At 45.5% G+C, this 17,947-nt stretch overlaps 1 long non-coding RNA gene and 1 other non-coding gene across 2 annotated transcripts; one reads left to right on the top strand and one right to left on the bottom strand.

Annotated features, from left to right (window-relative positions):
* The first annotated feature begins 8,761 nt into the window (after window positions 1–8,761).
* LOC145506197 (uncharacterized) lies at window positions 8,762–16,238 on the top strand. The gene is made up of 2 exons (XR_014053612.1): window positions 8,762–9,977; window positions 13,548–16,238. It is a non-coding gene; the product is annotated as an uncharacterized LOC145506197 (long non-coding RNA).
* LOC145508013 (U6 spliceosomal RNA) lies at window positions 12,410–12,516 on the bottom strand. The gene has a single exon (XR_014055283.1). It is a non-coding gene; the product is annotated as a U6 spliceosomal RNA (small nuclear RNA).
* Window positions 16,239–17,947: the final 1,709 nt, after the last annotated feature.

Below are 17,947 nucleotides of genomic sequence, written 5' to 3' on the forward strand. Positions count from 1 at the left end.
GCGCCTAATCCCAACAAGCATGAAAACGGCTCGAGCGGTCCGCCAGCAGGCCCTTTGTCCCGGCCCCTCGCGGGGCAGCTGCAGCCGGGATCCCTCCCCTCTTTTGTGTCTTCTCCTCCACGCCCCTCTCCGCCCTCCCCTCCTCAGCTGTCCGGAGGGCCGCAAGCCTCCCAGGGTTCTCGCCTCGGGCACTTGGGCTGCACAAAGAGGGGCAGTGCCCCTAATCTGGGGGAGGAGGAGGATTAACCCTAGGGTCTGCAGGGAGGGGTGGGACTGTGGAGGGAAGAGAGAGAGGGGGCTGCGGTGTGCCGGTGATGTGGCCTGCAAGTGAGAACTTAGATGTGGGACTGGAGCCGTGGGTGACACGTTTGAGCGAGTGCAAGTTAGCGGGCTGGAGGGGCCCCGGTTGTTACTCCTGCTTCTTGGACTCCTCTGGCCAGCCTCCAACATTCAGTGTTCAGACAACTCTCAGGGCAAGAAACTCCCTAGACCTTGATGGGTTGCCCTGGGACCTCCTCTCTCTACACTCCTCCCAGGATCGCCTCCACTCTGTGCCTTGGCCTCTGCCCATCCTCTGGACTCCAGCAGGGCCTCTGCCTCCAACTGGCCCCTGGACAGCTCCACCCAGAGGACCCACAGCCCCTCAAACCTCCTGTGTCCAAAACTGAGTTCATCTACCCCTTCCCACAAACCTGCTCACCCGACTCAGTCGTCTGGGGTGTGAGCCTTGGTCCTTCTGGTCACTTCTCACACCCATCACCAGGTCCTGTCCCTTCTTCCTCCCAAACACTTCTCCAGCCTATGCCTTCCTGTCCACTCCAACTTCCCCACCTTGGTTCAGGCCACTGTCGTCTCAGGTGGCGCTAATGGTAAAGAACCTGCTTGCCAATGCAGAAGACATAAGAGATGTGGGTTCGATCCCTGGGTTTGGAAGATCCCCTGGAGGAGGGCATGGCAAACCCACTGCACTATTCTTGCCTGGAGAATCCCATGGACAGAGGAGCCTGGCGGGCTACAGTCAGTCCATAGGGTCGTGCAGAGTCAGATGCAACTGAAGGGACTCAGCATGCACGCACGCATCTCTCACCTGGACAACTGGAAGGGCTCCTGGTCTTCTCCCTCTGTTCCCTTCACACTGCTCTAGAGTGGGGGTCCATTTGATTCCTCGAACTTACGACCTTTCCAAGGCTCTGCAATGGCTCAGCTTGCTTGGCTGGAAATGCACGGGCTTCTCTGACTGCTTCCTGTATCCCCACTGGCCTGATCTTTCCCCAGGGTCTAGAGTTCTCAAGTTCCTGTCTAGTCCACAAAGACCTTCCTCAAGAGACTTCCTGGAGATTTTTCCCATGAAATCTCTGAGTAGCCTTGTTCCTCACAGAACCATCCTTCAGAGCCCCAAGGTCCAGGGAACTACAGGGCAGTGGGAAGGCAGACCTTCCAGAGGCAGTGCACGCTGGCCCAGCCTTGCCCACGATATGCCTGCCCCACGCAGGACAGCAGGTCTCCTCCCTGGTGGATGTGGCCCCGCGCTTCCATGGGCTTCCTCAGGTCTTCGTGGCCTCTGAGGCCACTCCAGGTGCGTGAATCTTCAGAGCTGCTAGCCACCTTTGTCTTGTATGTCTCAGGATGGACCACATCCCCAGAGGGCTCAGAACCCCACACTTTGCAAGCATGTCTGTGTCACACTGTTCCTGTCACCACTGTCACCAGACACCTCCTCCCAGGAATCTGCTTCCGAGCTGCTCCTCAAGTCCTCATCTTAGTCATAGACAGGAAAGCCCTATATCCAACAGATATTTGTTACTGTCTACCATGTGCCAGACCTTCTGGTAGGCAGTGATCAACCTGATGAATCAGACACAGTCCCTGCCCATCGGAACTTCACAGTCAATTTCTGGAGACCCAGACATGGGTAATAAGAGTGCAGTGTGATAAATGCTAATACAAGTCTGTCCATGGTGCTACAGAAGCACTTTCTAAAACGTGTTCCAGTGGGTAGGAAATAAAAGATTTCCGAGTTCAAAGGGGATAATCAGGAGAGCGTTCAAGGAGGAGCTGATGTGGAGGATGTGACCAGAAGGATGAGTAAAAGCAGGCAAGGAAGACAGCATCCTAGGCAAAGTGAAAGAGGACTTGCCCTGGGGAGCCAAGAAGCAGGAGCCTCCAAGAGTTCAGCAGCCGGGCACTGTCCCAGAAACAGTCTCTCTGAGCTGGCAACCACAATGAGGGGTGAGGCTTTACCTGTACAACCGTTATGAATGCTTGCTCTCATGGCGTTGGCCTGAGACATCACATCACTTCCTGGGGTGCTGGGGAGTATAATAAAGTCAGTAAAGTATCCCACTTATCTGTGAACCACGCAAGCCTCTATCTTCAGGTACACCCAGAACCTTCACAGTTTGAGAGAGTCTGAAGGAGGAATGGGTACAGGCTGGGAGTCCCAGAAGCCAGTTCTCTGAAGAAAGGGCTTCTGCTCCAGGTCACTAGGCTTCATTATGGGAGCCAACAAGACTTCCTTAAAAGACCCTCCCTGATTAATATCAACTAAACTTGTTTCTGTGGGAACCACGCAGCATGGGGTCAGTCCAGAACATGCAGGTGTACACAGATGTACATGTGTGTGTCAAAACCCTGTGAAGAAGACCAGATCTTTCCTCTGGTGCATCTGGTGGGTTTCAATGTCATACTCCATTCCCCTCCCTCGATTTTATTCCTACTCGCATCTGTGTGTTATTCTTGTCCCTGTAGCCAGCTCTGCTTCTTCCCATTCTCAACATCAACTTTCCTAACTCATTTCTCTATTTCAGCCCAAATCATCAGAAGAGAAGGAAGAGGAAAAGGCAGAGGGTAGTAGGAGGAGAAGAGTGTCCTCTTAGATATCCAACTTTGTGCCAGGGCAGCCACTGTTCTTGGTGCTTTATCTGTGTTAACTCACCTAATCCTTAGAAGAAAGATACTATGATCATCCCCAATTTGTGGATGAAGAAACTGAGGCCCAAGTTGTTAAGCAACTTGCCTATATTCACATAATTGGTAGGAGGCAGAGCCAGGATTCAAGCCCAGGCAGTCTGGCTGCAGAATCAATTCTCTAACCACCTCAAAGTCCACAACCATTCCCCACCTGCCTTTATAACCATCTTCATTTCCTCCTACTCTACCCTACCCCATCCCAATCTCATTCTCATTATCATCCTTTCCTGCACATATTTTCCCTTCCCACTTACTCCATGCCCAATTTCATCCCCATTCGTTACCGCCATCACCACCACCCAACCTTTGAATCCTCCCGATTCCTATGCCCTTCCTCTTCCTTCCACCCCTTATAAAATTGGCTTTAGATTTTTTTTAAAATATTCATTTGGCTGTGTCAAGTCTTAGTTGTGGCACATCATGTGGGGTCTTTCTTTGTGGCATACAGGCTCAGTATTTGCTCTACAGCACATGGGCTCTTGGGAATGAACCTGCGTCTCTGGCATTGCAAGGCGGATTCTTAACCACTGGACCACCAGGGAAGTCACTAGATTCTTTTTCAAGCTCACTAGCCTTGTGAGCAAGAGATAAATTCACTTAAATTTTTGGAGCCTTAGTTTCCTCATCTGTTTAAAAGGGGTAAGAAAGCAAGTACCATCTACTTTATAGGCTTGCTGTGAATATTAAATAATGCTTTTGAAATTGCTTTGTAAATTGCAAAATATTTTACAGCCCAGTGTGTTGTTGTTCTGTTAATTTGCTTTGGTATTATTTTCTGCCCCTTCTAGAAGCAAATGTTTTAATTTCAGTAATTGACCATTTGTTTTCTAAACAGTGAAATTTTTATGCTGTTTTGAAACTAATTTTAATGGAGGCTATTGAAATGGTAATCTTTATTGTTTGTGATTTTTAATAATTTAAGAAAAATAAAAGTAAATGTTGCTTTATTAACCAGGTTGGGAATACGTTCCATGGGACGTCCTACAAATGAAATGGTTGTGAATGAGGGTGTCGTAGGACTCGATGGGAAGGAGGGGAGATAGGAATAAAGAATGGGAAAAAGGATGGAGAAGTGGATGTGAACAAGGTAGAGATAAAGAGCCTGGAAGGGATACAGATGAGAAAAGAATGATTAAGCTGTACTGAGGCTTCCTATGTGCCATTTTACTCTCAATATAACCCCAGGAAGCAGTTTCTCTATTATCCTATTTTATAGGTGAAAAATGGAGAAGGCAATGGCACCCCACTCCAGTACTCTTGCCTGGAAAATCCCATGGACGGAGGAGCCGGGTAGGCTACAGCCCACGGGGTGGCTAAGAGTCGGACACGACTGAGCGACTTCACTTTCACTTTTCCCTTTCATACACTGGAGAAGGAAATGGCAACCCACTCCAGTATTCTTGCCTGGAGAATCCCAGGGACGGCGGAGCCTGGTAGGCTGCTGTCTATGGGGTCGCACAGAGTCGGACACGACTGAAGCGACTTAGCAGCAGCAGCAGCAGCATAGGTGAAAAAAACAAAGTTTCTTCAGGTGGGTTCCACTTCTGGCAGGACAGACATAATTATCTCTCTTCTCACATTCCACCTCAAACTCGGGCCAGAAAGAAACATGGTTAGAGAATCTTTGCCTGAGAAACAGGTTTATCTGTGCCCAGAAAGGGTTGTCTAAGCTAGGGAGCATCCCCATGACCCACCTAAGACTAAGTTCAGTGGAACTAAGCAAGAGGTGGGAATTTGCCACTGGGATGGCAAAGGGAGGAGACATGATAGCTGGCGTCTGCTTCATGCTGCAGCTTTACAGGTAATGCTCCAGATGCCTTCATATGGGAAAACCGAGGGAAGAGAAGGTTCTACTTCTTCCAATTCCTTGTGTCTAGAGTGACTGAAATCCTCATAGAGCCTGCCAGGACTCACAAATCCCCTCACCTCTGAATTCATTCCTGCTCCCAAAACTCACCCAGATAGGAGCAAAATCTTCTAGCCTGATTTCCTGATCTCCCCACCCTAACTTGTCTCAGGTACAATCACCACCTTGAGAAACCACCTTTTATCTGAGAAACTCTTTTTATAGGAGACACTCAGATACTCCCCTAATTCTTACCGAGATCTAGTTTGTATGTGTGCATGTGTGCATATATGTGTGTGCATTTTGCGAATAGGGGTCAGAATGGCTACATGCTCATCTAACAGACGAGGAGACTGAGGCAGGGAAATGAGAAGGGAGATGTTGCTGACTCATCTGGAAATGGCAAATTATCCTGTGGAGTCTTCTAGTACCTTGTTTCTTCACAATGTTTAACATTTTTCAAATCAATTCCAGTTCTGTTATTTGGCTATACAGTAGGTGCAGCCAACCTTACCTTTCAGTGGAGAACCTATAGTCAAAGTCAAGCAGCATTAACTAACCTTGGGAGTTATTTGAGTACTTTACTTAGAGAGGCAGGAATGACTAGGGTCACCTTGCCTTATGAACTGTGCCCAGAGAAGGATAATTACCCTCAGGAGTCCCTTACTAAACTAGCAACCTATCGCTCTGCTCCCCACTGTAATACTATCCCCTTATATGCGATCAGAATTTGATAGTTTACAGAACCCTTCCCTCTATTTTCCCATAGTTTTCTCATGACTACGCTGGGAGGTAAGCGATGGCAAGCCTTTTTATAGAAGAGGAAATAAGCACTCAGAGAGGTTAAGCGACTTGCACAGAGTTGAACAGCTTGCAGTGGAGCCAGGACCCTACTCTTTCAACTAACACTCAGCTGCCCAGGTCTCACCCAGGTCTGCTTCGATTCCCAGGGCAGCGATGTGGCAGGACTTAAAGGCAAGAGATGAATGTGCGCAGGGAGGGTTGCTGGCTCAGTGGGAACACCCTGACATGTGGATAATTCTTTGAGTCGGACTCTCCTAGGCAATGCAAGGTCCCAGTTTAGAATCCTTGTTCCCGCGACATGAGATACCAGTAGGACTGCCTACCTAATTATTGGGTCAAAGGTGGATCAGTGGTAAAAAATTTGCCTACCAATGCAGGAGATACAGGTTTGATCCCTGGGTCGAGAAGATTCTCTGGAGGAGGAAATAGCAACCCACTAGTATTCTTGCCTGGAAAATTCCATGGTCAGAGGAGCCTCACGGGCGACAGGCAAAGAGTCGGACAACCCCTCACGGGGTTGCAAAGAGTCGGACACAACTGAGCACATACATACACGTATTTTTAAAGCCCTCCCACTTCTCTCTCCTCCCTGCCACTCAGAACCACAGGTCTGTGGTCTTAGCGTTCTCAGTTTTGGATACTGGTCCTCTTCCTATTGTCCACCCCCTGCCATTCTTCTTTTCTCCCAGGGCAGTTTCAGGACACCCTTCTCTTGGACCCTATCAGCTAGAAAGCATCAAGAGTTACTGAAGCTTGAGCCCCCGTGCTTCTGGGGCTTAAGGAGTGAAGCGAAAGTCACTCACTCACGTCTGATTCTTTGTGACCCCATGGACTGTAGGCTGCCACGCTCCTCTGTCCATGGGATTCTCCAGGCAAGAATACTGGAGTGGGTTGCCATGCCCTTCTCCAAGGGATCTTCCCAACCTAGGGTTCAAACCCGGATCGCCTCCATTGCAGGCAGACTCTGAGCCTCCAGGGAAGCTGAGACTTAAGGAGGCTGTTCCTTTAAGAAGGCTGGTTCCCAGGACTAACAGGGGAGGGAGTACTGGGAGGGACCTGGCGGATGGGGCAGGGCTGTTGGCAGAGTAGGGAGAGGACCCCACCCCCGCCCCCTGCAGGCCTCACCTAATCGCCACTCTCTGCATTATTACCCGCCTAACGCAGCGTGCTTTTAAATAAAATATGCAAAGATTTCCCTCTCAAATTATTTCCCCGGGCAAGCTAGCTCAACTCTAGCTTGTTAATAGAAAAAATGCAAATAGGTTCTCTCGCCTCGCTCCCTCAGCCCCTAGGCCCTGGACAGCTTATGCGACTCCTTCTTTCGGGGAATTTCTGTTTCCATTGCAACCAATCTTTAGGAGAATGGGTGAGTTTTCCCAGGTGCTGTTCGAAGGGAGAATCTTGGAGGGGAGGGAACAGCTCAGGTAGGAATCTGAGGAAATCACTGTGTTATGGGGCTTGGCTCTTTCTGAGACTCCTTTTCCTCATCTGAGATCTCACTCCTTCACTGGGCTGCTGGTGAGGCTGAACGGAGGCAAAGCCGCGGGCTGGTTCAGGGTAGGTGCACCTTTAGAGTTTAAATCTGCTGTGCTTGGAGGATACCGAGGTGGAAGAGACAGGCGCAGCTTCTGCCCTCATGAAGCTCACAGTCTAGCAGGAAAAAACATCCCAGACCACTTAAAATTTGAAAAGCAATTATAAGACACCTTAATTAAGCAACCAAAATCAGTATCAAAGTAGGGAGATAAATGGATATCCACTTCCTAATATGGACCCAATCCTAGGAAGCATTCCTGCCTAAGATGCGGGATCCGAGGGATGAAGAACCAAGGAGGAAACCATCAGACAGACCTAAATTCAAGATCAGGCTCAGCTGGCAGGGACTTCTTAGAAATAGCAATGTTACGAAAGACGAATGAACTGTTCCAGGTTAAATGGCCTAAAGAGACAAGACAACTAAATGTAGAGCATCATCCTGGATCATTTACTGGCTTGAGAGAAGGACACTGTCTGTGAAGCACATCATTGGGACATTTAGTAAAATGTGAATATGGATTGTCTTATACACATTTTATTGTATCTATTTACATTTCCTGAAATGGTCATCAAATTAGGGTTACACAGAAGGGTATCCTTGTTTGGGGGAAATATATGTAGAAACGTATATGGGTAAAAGCTTGTGTTTACAACTTAATGTCAGATGGTTCAGCAACTAATGTGGCAAAATGTTAACAATTGGGGAATTTGGTGAGAAATTTAAGGTTGTTCATTGACTTATTCTTGCAACTTTTCTGTAGGTTTGAAAATTTTCAAAATAAAGCATTGAAAAAAGAAAAAATATAATTGGCTTTTTAAAAGTATGATAATGATATTGTAGCTATGATTTTTAATGTCCTTATCTTTTAGGGACACATGATAGATAAAACATTTTCAGGTGCAATAAAATGGTCTGTATTATTTGCTTAACAGTAATACAGGAGGAGGGATGTAGTTGGGAGTTTAGGTGAAACTAGATCGGTGTGCATTGATAACTGAAGTTGTGTGATGGGAATGTTCTCTCTTTTTTCTTGCATTTGAATTTTCTATAATTAAAAATGTGTTGTTTTTGAGAAAAGCAGTTACAAGAAATATGATGAGTGTCAGAAGAAAAGTATGGGTCTGCAGGGGAACGCAATCCAGTCTGAGGGATTTGAAAAATGAAAGTGAAAGTTGCTCAGTTGTGTCCATTCTTTGTGACCCCATAGAATTCTCAAGGCCAGAATTCTGGAGTGGGTAGCCATTCCCTTCTCCAGGGGATCTTCCCAACCCAGGGATCAAACCCAGGCCTCCCACATTGCAAGCGGATTCTTCACCAGCTGAGGCACCAGGGAAGCCCAGTTTGGAGAGGTTTGGAGCAGGTTTTCTAGAAGAGAAGAGTGTTTAAGCAGAGACTTAGAGTGAATGGGGCCAAAGTAAGGAAGAGCTCTCTAGGCCAATGGTCCAAAGGATACGAGTGTGAGATGCAGTGTGGTGGAGTTCATAAGATCCAGGTGGAGATGAGAGGCCAGCTGGGGAGTGGAGATGGAGCTAATGAGGACCTTGCAGGCCACCTAAGGCATTGGTATTTTATCCTGAGAGCAATGGAGCACTTTAAGCAGGGAAGTGACAGGATCAGATCTGCATTTGAGAAAGGCCACTCTGATGCTTTGTGAGCTAATAGGAGGGTACCAGGCTGGAGACTGCTGTAAACTCCTGTCCTGTGAATAGCATCCGAATCACTTCCCTCCCTGAGCCTGCCTGACCCTCCCTTCCCAACTAAGGGATGGAACTTCCATGCCAGGTTTCAAATCTGGAACTAGACCATCCCCAAAGCCCTACAGCTCTCATCCCATCTCCAATTCCCATTCCCTCGGTCATCATATGGAAGCTGTATGGCGGATGGTTAAGGGTTCAGACTCTGGAGCTGAGCTGCCTGGAGTCAAATTCCACCTCTGCCCCTTACTAGCTGATGACCTTGGACAGACTTCTTTAACTTCCTCATGTATAAAATAGGGATGATAATATTATTACTTATGTCACAGGGAAGTTGTGAGGATTCAATGCATTCATATGTATCAAATGCTTAGAACAGTGCCTGACCTGTAATAAGGACTCAATAAGTCTACTCTGAAATAGGTGAGGGAGATTAAGAGGCAGAAACTTCCAGTCAAAAGATAAATGAGTCATGAGTGTGAACTGTACACTGTGCACAATACAGTCAGTAATTATGTGATATCTTTGTATGGTTACAGATGGTAACTAGACTTATCATGGTGATCATTTTTGAAATGTATAGAAACAGTGAATCACTATGTTATGTACCAGGAGCCAACACAGTGTTGTAGGTATACTTTAAAAACAAACTAACTAACTAATAGGAAGAGATCAGGTTAGTTGTTACCAGAGGTGAGAGAGTGGGAATTGGATGAAGGTAGTCAAAAGGTAAAAGTTATAAGATAAATAAATACTAGGGATGTAATGAACAACATGACAAATATAGTTAACACTGCTGTATGTTATGTATGAACGTTATTAAGAGTAAGTCCTAAGAGTTCTCATAACAAATTTTTTTCTATTTCTTTTATTTTGTATCTATATGAGATGGTGGATCATGTGTGGATCATGACATACTGTGGAAAGCTCTTAGAAAGATGGGAATACCAGACCGTCTTATCTGTCTCCTGAGAAACGTGTATGCAGGTCAAGAAGCAAGAGTTAGAACACTGTATGGAACAACTGATTGATTCAAGATCGAGAAAGGAGTACGAGAGGGCTGTCTGCTGTCACCCTGATTGTTTAATTTTATACGCTGAGCACATCATGAGAAATGCTAGGCTGGGTGAGTTACAAGCTGAAATCAAGATTGGTGGGAGAAACATCAACAACCTCAGATAGGCAGGTGATAGCACAAGGAGCCTCTTGATGCAGGTGAAGGAGGAGAGTGAAAGAGCTGGCTTAAGACTAAATATTAAAAAACAAAAACAAAAACTAAGATCATGGCATCAGGCCGCATTATTGCAAGGCAAATAGAAGGGGAAAAGGTGGAAGCAGTGACAGATTTCCTTTTCTTGGGCTCTAAAGTCACTGTGGACGGTGACTGCAGCCATGAAATCAGAAGACGGTGGCTTCTTGGCAGGAAAGCTATGACAAACCTAGACAGTGTGCTGAAAAGCAGAGACGTTACTCTGCCAGCAAAGGTCCGAATAGTCAAGGCTATGGTCTTCCTAGTGGTTGCGTATGGTTGTGAGAGCTGAACAGTAACAAAGGTAGAGTGCTGAAGAATTGATGCCTTCAAACTGTGGTGCTGGAGCAGACTCTTGAGAGTCCCTTGGACAGCAAGGAGATCAAACCAGTCAATCTTAAGGGAAATCAACCCTGAATATTCAATGGAAAGACTGATGCTGAAGCTGAAGCTCCAGTATTTTGGTCATCCAATGCAAACAGCCTACTCATTGGAAAAGTCCCTGATGCTGGGATAGATTGAAGGCAGAAGGGGAAGAGGGTGTCAGAAGATGAGATGGCTGGATGGCATCACCGATGCAATGAACATGAACTTGGGCAAACTCCAGGAGATGGGGAGGGACAGGGAGGCCTGCTGTGTTGCAGTCCATGGGGCCACAAAGAGTCAGACACAACTGGGCAACTGAACAACAACAATGAGATGATGAATGTTCAATAAACTTGTTGTGGTAATCATTTCATGATATCTATAAGCCAAATCATTATGCTGTACACCTTAAACTTATACAGTGTTGTCTGTCAATTATCTCTTAAAAGTCTGGAAGGAAAAAAGTCTACTTTGTACCAAGTATTGTCCTGGAAGGATGCGGATGTGAAAGGGAAGAGAAGAATTGAAAGGGAGGAGAAAGATCTCAGCTTTACTGAACAGATGGAACACAGGTCAAAAAGAGCAGTATCAAAGCTCTTTTTTTTTTTAATTTTATGACATTAAATACACTTGGAAACAACCAAGGTCCATCAATGAGGGAATGGCTAAGGACATTGTAACATCTAGTAATGTTTAGGAAGAGGTTGGAAAAATTCCCATTTTATCATATTAGGTGAAATAGTCAGAAGTAAAATTGCAAGCATTATATGACTTTAACCATATTCTGGAAAGAATAGAAAAAGAAATTCAAAGGAAATACACTGAAATATTTACAGTGGTTACCTCTAGATGGTGCTATTTGGGTGTGGTTTAATTTTTTGAAAAAAAATCTGTATTTGAAATATCTAATAATGTGCATGAATTACTTGTATAATGGTAGAGTTTCAACCTTATTTTGTTGAAAATAAGAACATTGCTTTTGGTTACAAGTGACTAATAATGAACATCATTAGCCAGCAGAAAAATGCAAATGAAACCACAATGAGATAATCACTTCACACCCACAAGGATGGTTATAACCAAACAACAGATAACAACAAGTGTTGATGAAGATGTGGAGAAATTGGAACTCCCATCACCAGCTGGTGGGAATGGAAAATGAGGTAGCCACTTGGAAAACAGTCTGGCAGTTCCTCAAAAGATTAATATAGAGTTACCCACGTTTCTACAACCCAGTATAAATGTGGTATACTCATGTAGTTGACTGCTGCTGCTAAGTCACTTCAGTCATGTCTGACTCTGTGCGACCCAATGGATCATAGCTGGCCAGGTTCCTCTGTCCATGAGATTCTCCAGGCAAGAATAATGGAGTGGACTGCCATGCCCTCCTCCAGGGGATCTTCCTGACCCAGGGATTGAGCCCACATCTCTAACATCTCCTGCAATGGCAGCCAAGTTCTTTGCCATTAGCACCACCTGGGAAGCCCACAGTGGCCTATTACCTAGCAATAAAAAAAGAGGTAGTACTGATGCACTTTTTATATTATAGTTATATTTCATTATATATCATATTTTGAAAGTAATAAGGCCACCAACTACAAGTTTGAAAAGTAGGGTTGTGGGATTATAGCTGACTCCATATAGATGGCTTGAAATTGCATTTCTATGGCAACCCACTCCAGTATTCTTGCCTGGAGAATTCCATGGACAGGAGCCTGGTGAGTCACCGCCCATGGGGTTGCAAAAAGTCATTTATGACTGAGTGACTAACACTTTCTTATATATCAAGAAAACAATTTGGTCAATATCTAAGAATAAGGGGAAGATTATGGTGAGGGGAGAGGGACTAAAGATACCAGGCATGACTTTTTTCTGATATAAGAATGCTTAGCATGCTGGTGTGTTTTCTTTCTTTCTTTTTTTTAATTAGTTTATTTTCTATTAAAAATATGGAACGCTTCACGAATTTGCATGTCATCCTTGCGCAGGGGCCATGCTAATCTTCTCTGTATCGTTCCAATTTTAGTATATGTGCTGTCGAAGCAAGCACTGTGTTTTCTTTCAGATTGTTTTCTCTGATCATATATATATATATATTTTACCAGCAATCATAATGCATATTCATGATGAACCCTAATTTTTTTACTTAACCTTTCAGTAATCATTTTCCATGCTGTTACAGAGTTCTTGACCATTTTTTTTTTAATGATTATATGATGTTATGGGCTTCCCTGTTGGCTCAGACCTATAAAGAATCTGCCTGCAATGCAGGAGACCAGGGTTCAATCCCTGGTTCAGGAAGATACCCTAGAGAAGGGAATGGTAATCCACTCCAGATTCTTGCCTGGAGGATCCCATGGACAGAGAAGCCTGGTGGGCTACACTCCATGAAGTTGCAAAGAGTTGGACACAACTGAGCAACTAACACATACACACATAATGTTACATATTACTACCTGGTGGCTCAGTGGTAAAGAATCAGCCTGCCAATGCAGGAGACAGGTTCAATCTCTGGGTCAGGAAGATCCCCTGGAGAAGGAAATGGCAACCCACTCCAGTATTCTTGCCTGGGAAATCCCATGGACAGAGGAGCTTGTGGGCTACAGTCCATGGGGTTGTAAAAGAGTCGGACATGACTTAGTGACACAATAACAACAACAACATTACATAGAACAAACCACAACTTACTTAACTCATCCCCTATTGGATGTTGAAGTTGCTTCCAACTTTTTACTGTAATGAACAATGCTTACAATTAACACCTTTGTTCATATCTTCCATCATATTTTGGACTACAATTGACTGTTGAACAAAACAGATTTGAATTGCACAGGTGCACTGAAATGCAGATTTTTTTCAGTAGTAAATGAATCCTTTCATGAGGAACTGCAGGGACGAACCATGAACAGGAAGGGATAACTATAAGTTAGATGTGCATCTTCTACTGCTCAGAGGGTCAGCACCTCTAAACCTCCCCGCGTCCTGGATCAAAGTATCTTTATTGTTCTTGAGAAACATTATGAAGTCATTTCCTTTCTTCCTGATTCCTAATGAGATTCCAAATCTCTCTCTTTTTTACAGTATCCCAGTGAACCTTTCATGTAGCACCTGCTGCTGCTGCTGCTGCTGCTAAGTCGCTTCAGTCGTGTCCGACTCTGTGCGACCCCATAGACAGCAGCCCACGAGGCTCCACCATCCCTGGGATTCTCCAGGCAATACTGGAGTGGGTTGCCATTTCTTCTCCAGTGCATGAAAGGGAAAAGTGAAAGTGAAGTTGCTCAGTCGTGTCCGACTCTTAGCGACCCTGTGGACTGTAGCCTACCAGGCTCCTCCATCCATGGGATTTTCCAGGCAAGAGTACTGGAGTGGGGTCATGTAGCACCTACTGTGTGCTAAATGGCCCTTTCCACCGAACCTGTTGTTGGAAGGTAATTGAAGCTACAGAAAGGTTGTGAGGGCCTGAACTAGGCCAGCGGTAGTGGGAAAGGAGGAGATGGGGATGAATTTAAGAGACTTTAGGCAAAGACTAATACCCTCTGTAGGATGAAGTACCGGTTGAATGAAGGGTAACGGAGAGGAAGGATAACTGACTCAGACTTGACAAGTCTAGAAGTTTGGTCGTAACATGAGAGAACCCAGAAAAGAAGCAGGTTCAATTCAACCTGCGGTATGTAGATTCTGAGATGCCCAAGGATGTCCAAGTGGTGACTGGTGTCATGGATGCTGATCCCTCTTTCAGGGCTGAAATGCTCATTCCCCCATTTCTAGATGTGTTGGTGGCTGAGGGTTCTTAGTTGAGTCCCTCTCTGTATTTGCCATCAGCTGAAAAGAGCTACCTGGCCCAAGGTCAGACTGCCTTCCCCGGCAGCAAACATCAATGACTGACCAGCGTGGAGATACAAAGGCCAGCACTTTTGCTCAAGGCAAAGCTCAGAGCTCCTTGTAGGACTGGTTGCAGCTTTTTGAAATTAATTAATCAGTTATTTTTGTTGTGCTGGGTCTTTGTTGCTGCATGAAGTTTTCTCTACTTGCAGGGAGTCGGGGCTACTGTCTAATTGCTGTGCACGGGCTTCTCATTATGATGGCTTCTCTTGTTGTGGCGCGGGCTACATACAGTAGCTGTGGCACGCAGGCTTAGTTGCCCCAAGGCACGTGGAATCTTCCTGGACCCAGGAGCATTAGCTCTGGAGCGTAATGCTCTAATTAGCATTAGCATTAGGACCATCCCCTGCATTATTAGCAGGTGGATTTTAGCCACTGGACCACCAGGGAAGTCCTGTAGCTTTTGTTCTGACCCTTTGGTTCTTTCATCTGCCCAACTCTCCTTCCTCCCCTGCCCTACTGATGTGGACCCCCAAGAATTCTCCCCAATTCACTTCCTGCTTGCAGATCTCCACCTCAGAGTCTGTCTTCAGGGAACAAACTTTAGACAGTTGGAAATACCTATCTGGCTTGGGAGGAAAATTTGTTTGAGGGATGGCGATTTGGGGACCATTAGTTATAGAGAGGATGGTGGACGTGGGGCAGCGGGCAAGATGATGGGAGATGAGGGGCCAGAGAGCAGAGACTTCCTCTTAAGGAATAAAGGCTTGCATGGAAGGGGTGGAAAATGAATGGGCAGGGAAGGGAGCAGAGGCAGGAACGTGTAGGGTTGAGACTGGTCTTTTCTAAATGGGCCACCTGTCTGAGCTTTTCCAGGGTGACTGAGCCCAGACCGCTTTCGATTTTTTTCCCCAAAGGTTTATTTATCTTTTTTGGCCATGCCATGCAGCTTGTGGGATCTCAGTTCCTCACTAAGGATTGAACCTGGGGCCATAGCAGTAAAAGCATAAAGTCCTAACCACTAGGCCCCCGGGGAACTCCCACAATGTGATCATTACAAATACTTCCATTAATTAATTATTTTAACAGTAATATAAAAAAACTCAATCTATATATAATCTCATTGGAAACAAAATTAAAAGTACAAAATTTAGGCCCTTCATGAACATGAAGCCTGCTCCAAAAGTCTTTCCAGGTCACTGGTTTTCCTACCTTTCCCTGTACCAAGCCCTACAATCACTGACCTGATCAGAATTTGGAAAACAAAACCAGAAAAGAGCAAATATTGGTGAGGATGTATAGAAATGAGAGCCTCTGTATATCACTGATGGGAATGCAAAATGGTACAGCTGCCATGGAACATGATATGGCAATTCCTCAAAAAAAAAAAGTAGTATTACTGTATGATTCAGAAAATGTTGCCTCTGGGTAAATTCCTCAAAAAATGGAAAGCAGGGTCTCAAAGATGTTTATAGCAGTGTTACTCACAGTAACCAAAAGGTGGAAGCAACTCAAATGTCCATCAATGGCTGAATGGATAAACAATATGGTCTATACATACAATGGATATATTTTGAATATATCAGCAATGAATGTAATTCAGCATAAGGAATAAAGAAATTTTGATACATGCAAAAACATGGAGGAAAGCAAAGAACAGTTTACTAAGAGAAATAAGCTAGTCACTAAAGGGCAAATATGATTCCACTTATATTAGATAATATAGAATAACCAAATTAAGAAAGACAGAAGTAGAATGATGGTTGGCAGGGCCCAAGGAGCAAGAGGAATGGGGAGTTAATGTGTAGTGGGTAGGGGGTTTCAGTTTTTCAAGACGAAAAGAGAGTTCTAGAGATGGACAGTGGTTTTAGTTATATAACAATTAATGTATTTAATGCCACAGAACTGTACACTAAAAAGTGATTAAGATAAAAAATGATGAAGATAGTACATTTTATGTTATTATTATTATTATTATTATTATTTGGCCTCACTGTGTGGCCAACCAGGGATCAAACCCAGGCCCTGGGCAGTGAGAGCATGAAGTCCTAACCACTGAACCACAGGGAATTCCCATGTTATATGTATTTTACCACAAAAGTGATCGCCACAAGTTCCACTCTTGTGAGAGTGCATCCATTCCTGACTTGCCTGAGCCAATCAGACCTAAGTGACTTTGAGTAATCCACACTCAGCAGCATCGCAAGCTGCAAGCAAGTAGCACTCAAGGTGCATCAGCCATCTGAGCTTAGGAACCAAAAAATGCTATAGGTGACCTGGCACTTTACAAGTCACAATTGAAAAATGAATTACTTGTGGTTGGTGACTAACAAAATAATTAGCTTATACTCACTACCAAAAACAAGTTTGCAAATAACAGGAGTGGACAACTTGAACCAGGTGTTACAAAAACTCAAGTTCTGATTTTGGAAGGATTAGCCTCTTTGACTTGGATAATTAGTGCCTTTTGGGGGAAAAAAAGAGAGAGAGAAGAACCTGAATTGGTGTCAGTGGACTTGACAGCCAGTGGTGACCAGAAGGAAGTACAAAGATAGTTATATGATCATCATGGTAGTGGTTTAGTCTCTAAGTCATGTCCAATTCTTGCGACTCCATGGACTGTAGTCCACCAGCCTCTTCTGTCCATGGGATTTTCCAGGCAAGAATACTGGAGTGGGTTGCCATTATGTGAATGGTACCTGAGAGTTGTACAGTCTACAACCTGCACAACCACACTAAACTCCCTGAGTGGCCAGCAATGAGTTAGAGGAACATGGAAACACCTCCCAGAATGCTCAGAAATACAAGAGAGAGGGGATGGACTTCTGTGGTTACCCAGGATAGGGGCCAAGAGTTTTGTTATTTGGAGATAGCCTCACAGGTATTTACATGAGGGAGTCTCCAGCTGATGTGTGGCCAAATGTATCTTTGCTGGTGTGTGTCCTTTTGTGAAGCAAAGGCAAATGTTTATTTGTTGGACCCCTCTACAGTAGGGGAGAGCAGAGGGAAAGGCTTTGTCCCTAGGACCAGGAACTGTGTGTGACACCCTTGGCTGTTAGAATGGTGTTCGTACAACTCCCATAGATAAGGGAATTGTACACCAGTGTACCAGTGTACAACACTTCCACAACAGATGTGAATGACTGTGAGGGTTGGAACTGGATCCTGAGAAGCTGACCTCAGAGGCAGATGAGCCCCGCCCTTGTGCAGTGGTTTAGCTTGGTCCTGTCCCCACTGTCCCAGTTTCAGGAGGGCCCAGAGAAGGAGTTCAGGGCTCTGGGATCTTTGGGTGCCCTGGGTTCCCTTGTGTGTTGGGGTTGGGAGGGCACAGAGGAGCCTTCTTGGGCTGCAGTTAGGCCTCCTCTAACGGGCTGAACTGGGGTCCAGAGACTTGGGTTCTGGCCAAATGCCTGCTCCAGTGCTGAGAGCAGTCAGCCTCAGCACCAGTCAGCCACCCAGCCTGGTTCTTGGTTCTCTAACCCTCCCCTACCCCACCCCCAGCTCTCCAGAGACCTGTCTCGCTAGGTCTCTCCCGGGCAGGTGCATAGACTGGCAAAACCCAGGGGAGAAAGCAGCTCCATTCCCTCCCCACGACCCTCTTTGCCCCTTTTGACAGCCTCTTTCCCAGAGGGCCCTTTGCGGAAATAGAGTGAGAACAG

Source organism: Giraffa tippelskirchi, chromosome 5 (assembly GCF_054371585.1).
Source record: "Giraffa tippelskirchi isolate mGirTip1 chromosome 5, T2T-mGirTip1v1.2.pri, whole genome shotgun sequence".
NCBI classification, from domain to species: Eukaryota; Metazoa; Chordata; class Mammalia; order Artiodactyla; family Giraffidae; genus Giraffa; species Giraffa tippelskirchi.